This window comes from Eutrigla gurnardus (genome assembly GCF_963514095.1).
Source record: "Eutrigla gurnardus genome assembly, chromosome: 7".
NCBI lineage: Eukaryota > Metazoa > Chordata > Actinopteri > Perciformes > Triglidae > Eutrigla > Eutrigla gurnardus.
Genome location: NC_139921.1, coordinates 3,160 through 7,541, shown reverse-complemented (window position 1 = coordinate 7,541; position 4,382 = coordinate 3,160). Strand labels below are relative to the sequence as shown.

Here is a 4,382-nt window from a genome sequence, read left to right as displayed (position 1 = left end):
GTATGAATACGAAAACTGTATCGGAGTAACTGATTCAGTTTGATAAGTTTAATGGAATTCCATTCCAAACTTGACACTCAGTTTCAAATTGTCCTATTTAAACATATTCAGATTGAATACCTTACTTACCTTTCAGTTATTGCAGTGTCCTCTAGTGTGTAATTTCTACTGTCTGTCACTGCTATAGGGCTAAGTTTTACTGTCCAATGTCACTGTTTAACCTTACAATGACGACGGTAAAGCAAGACATTGATTTTCTTTTAATTACAAATTGTATGCAAGAAAGGCACAATTAAATACAATGTACACATCAAAATGCTATTAGTCCTCATTTCAAAGAGGAAGCCAGAATTTTACTTCTGTGAGCACAAAATGGCATTCTTTGCCACATTTGCTTCAGTCTTGAGAACATCATGAACTCTTTAACTCGACAAACATGAAACATTCAATAGTGCAAAATGAAAAGGGACCTTATTTTAAACTACACAAGACCAAATCCGGAACTGACGGATCTGATTGCCATCATCATTTCATGGTGAAAGATCGGGTAGGTCTGGTAGTGGCCGGGGAGCTTTGATTTGTAGAAGCAGGTGAAAGCCGTCGGGTAGGTCGAGGTTGCAACGTCAACAAAACGTTTTTTTTGCTGGCAGCTCCCAGCCAACCCAGAACCTCATGAGGTCACGCAGCACCTCTGGTGACGCTATGGAAGAGAACATTTAATGTACATGAAATTTGACCATATGCAACTTGCCAAAATATCACACCGTACATAGATTTACAACTGCACTTCCCCAAATTGTGTACTGATTATTTTCATCAGAACTGGCATCTCTTCAGCTGCAATACACTTGCTTTATTTTGGTCCAAGTCAAGCATTTAGTAGCAACATTTCCGTTGGCATCATTTGTCTTGTAATGATGTTTGTGAGTTGGTACTAAACCATTTACGGCTAAAACGTTTTTCTAGTTTCATATTACACCACAGCAGTGATAGTTCTGACCTTCTGAAGAAGACGCCGCTAATCGTGGGCGTGTCACTGAAGGTCCAGGTAGTTCCTCACTCGTTGGACCAGCTGCTCCACTGTGAAGAGCTATGTCCATTCTTAGGACAGACAAAACAACATGTTACTCGCAAGACAAGAGACAAATCATTCTCAATTATTAATCAATTATTTTTCACATATTTCTTTCTGCATATAGGCTCCACCATCATACAAAGTCATATCAAATCAGAACCCTAAGAAGTATCTAGCTCTGCTATGATTTCTACTGCGATTATAAATGTGCAGCACATGCTCTGATACAGTCACACTTTAAATGTTCTTCACCTCATTCAGAACATGAACCTGAACTACTCAAAACGTCTTACCTGTCACCACATGTGCTTGCATGAGATGGGAGGACACACATTGGGAACGATGCGAGACAAATTGGGCAAACCTACAAAAAAAAGAAAGTAAATATTTTTAAAACGGATCAAATATTTTATGAGAAAAGCATCATGGTGAAAAAAAGAATAAGGCTACATGACTGATTTGTATTAAAATACAATACAATTACCTCCGAGGATTCTCCCATCCTTGTGGTAGGCAAGACTGGCTGCTCAACAATAGGAGAATCATCAAGGTGTGTCTCACATTCACGCTCCTTAAAAGAAAAAAAGAGAGCTAGTGCTATGGACTTTGAAATAGTCATTTGCACAAGCTAAATTTTTACATGTTCATTCGTAAATAAGAGAAACATTTGAATAACGGCTTACAATCAATGTGCCATTGCATCCTTTTACATGTAGCGGCAAAAGCTGCAAAGGCATTTGACTGCCACATGTGATGCAGCTTGACTGAGGCATCTTCGCAAACACAGGCGAGTCATAGGGGAGGGGTTCAGTTGAGAGCTAAATGGCCTCATTTATATAGCGCTTTTCTCCAAAGCGCTTTACAGGAATGACTGTCACTCACCCATTCACACACACATTCACACACTGACGGCGGAGTCAACCACGCAGGGCGACAGGCAGCCAGCTCGTCAGGAGCAATTGGGGTGAGGTGTCTTGCTCAGGGACACCAGGCACTCAGCTAAACCCCCCTGCTCCTGTAGGGGAACTATGAACACCATATTCTTCCCATTGTTGGAACTGGATTTAAGCAACCTTGTGGAGTGCCCCTCGGACTCGGTTGGAAATGATGCTCAATTTACGACGTCCGCTACCACCTATTTTGAAATGTAAAGATGAACAACACAAGTGTCCTTTAAAACCTTGTTAATATGCATAATATGAAAACTTGAATATGTTGTTTACCACTTGGAGTGATATATTAATGGTATTTCAAAGTAGGATGGCACCTAACACATCCCTGGGGCTTTGAATGTGAAAAACATTAAATGCTATATTTTCACCTGTAGCCTTATAGAACATCCAGCCTCCTTTTAGGGTTTTAAGTTTGGGAAATTCCCCCTCAAGTAGAGCAACAATCTTTAAAACAAAGTGAAATATGATTCACAATATAGAAAGTTATTACATGTTTAATCATTGAGCAATCTACAATATTGTATGATTACCTCACTGTGTATGAAGTTGTCCGGTAAACGGAGCATCCTCTTTCCCAGGCCAGCATGCGCATGTTCTAGCTCTTCAGAGCCCTTTGGAGTGAACTGGCTGGGCCCCGAAAGGACGTATATATTAAAATCTGTCCTTTTAATCATGCAGGGGGAAGGAGCAGGAGAAGTGAATCTTTTTTTCCCTCTTGGCTGCTCACCAAACATACTTGGAAATTGCCTGATGTGGAAAATAACAAAAACATTTGTGATGAAAACCAGTATAAATCTAGAGTAAGACTGGTCCATAATAAAAATGTATGGCTTCAGTTGATGGTTTTTTATGCCATGTTTTCAAATATCAGAAGCACAAACATCAACAGGACACAAACCATGAACTACTGAACTGTGAAATATAGAGATAGTAGATTAATGTCTTCACCTTCTCATGGCCTGCCTCACCCTATCATTATTGGTCACAGGTTGGGCACTGTCTCCAGCCCCGACTGGTGTGCTCACTGCCCTGACTGGTGGTTGGTTTTCTATGTGCGAGGAAGCAGCAGGCGCGGACAGCTCCCTTGCTAACAAATGCATAAAAGCCCGTGCTGCTACCTCGGCTTGAGGCCATAGACCCTGTCACACAGCCAAGTTATTTTCACTCATGTTAATTTCATATTAAGATGTAGTTGCGGAAGAACACAATAAGCATGAGGAAACTAAGACATAAGCAATGCTAGCTAGTGCTAGCTTATGGAGCTACAACAGGCTACAATAAGAAAGTTCCAAATAATTCTCAAACTAACTTAGCAAGACGATTAATTTAATTAGTAAAGTTTCACACTTGAATCGGGATTGCCATGACCAGACGCCATGTTGAGGCTGTTCTTTTTTCTTTTACCGAAAAGCAACGCAAAACACGCAGAGAAAAAGCCGTGCTCTGGTCATGGTCAGGTACCTATGGCAAGCCGTTTTAACATTTAATCGAACCACACTACTATCTGTAATTATATTTTAGATAGCATTTCTCCTAGGAGAAATGGTAATTAAAGATATCCACAATACATTCTTACTAGTAAAAATGATATTTTAAGATATCTACAACTTTGATTGTACTAGTCAAAACTAAATTTAAGATATCTAAAAATCCTTAAAAAGTATAAGTGGTCGTTTTATCATTTAATAGCTAGACTAGATATTTATTGCAGATATCTGTAATTCAATTCTTCCTAGTCATAAAGAACATTTCAGATATCCACCATGACATTCTTCCTAGGACAAATGACGTCACTTTTGCCATTCATGTGTATTGGGCTTTCAGTTTCAGATATCCACAATTACATTCTGGATATCTAGAATGAACATTCTGGATATCTGCAATTGTATTGTTCCTAGTCACAATTCTAATTGTAGATATCTGAAATTACATTTCTACTAGTCATAATATGAATTGTGGATATCCATAACGACATTTCTACTAGTCACAATGTATTTTTGGATATTCAAAATTACATTCTGGATATCTGGAATAGTTTTTCATTTTGGATATCTGAAATGAAAATTATGACTAGTAACAATTGGATTGAAGATATCTGAAATGGGAGTTTCTCCTAGTAAGAATTAAATTGCAGATATCCAGAATGTTCATTCTAGATATCCAGAATGTTCATTCTAGATATCCAGAATGTAATTGTGGATATCTGAAACTGAAAGCCCAATACACATGAATGGCAAAAGTGACGTCATTTGTCCTAGGAAAAATGTCATGGTGGATATCTGAAATGTTCTTTATGACTAGGAAGAATTGAATTACAGATATCTGCAATACATATTCAGTCTAGCTATTAAATG

General features: G+C 38.5%; 2 long non-coding RNA genes across 3 annotated transcripts; both read right to left on the bottom strand.

Annotated features, from left to right (window-relative positions):
- Positions 1-281: 281 nt before the first annotated feature.
- LOC311016264 lies at positions 282-1,895 on the bottom strand. Of its 2 annotated transcripts, none has more exons than XR_014597465.1 (5): positions 1,759-1,895; positions 1,560-1,646; positions 1,369-1,439; positions 1,001-1,101; positions 282-700 (listed from the first exon to the last, which is right to left on the bottom strand). It is a non-coding gene; the product is annotated as an uncharacterized lncRNA (long non-coding RNA). The 2 variants fall into 2 exon arrangements; XR_014597466.1 differs by having other exon boundaries at positions 1,001-1,090.
- A 202-nt stretch (positions 1,896-2,097) lies between these two features.
- LOC311016075 lies at positions 2,098-3,490 on the bottom strand. Its single transcript, XR_014597439.1, has 4 exons — positions 3,376-3,490; positions 2,559-2,775; positions 2,397-2,472; positions 2,098-2,210 (listed from the first exon to the last, which is right to left on the bottom strand). It is a non-coding gene; the product is annotated as an uncharacterized lncRNA (long non-coding RNA).
- Between the last annotated feature and the right edge of the window lie 892 nt (positions 3,491-4,382).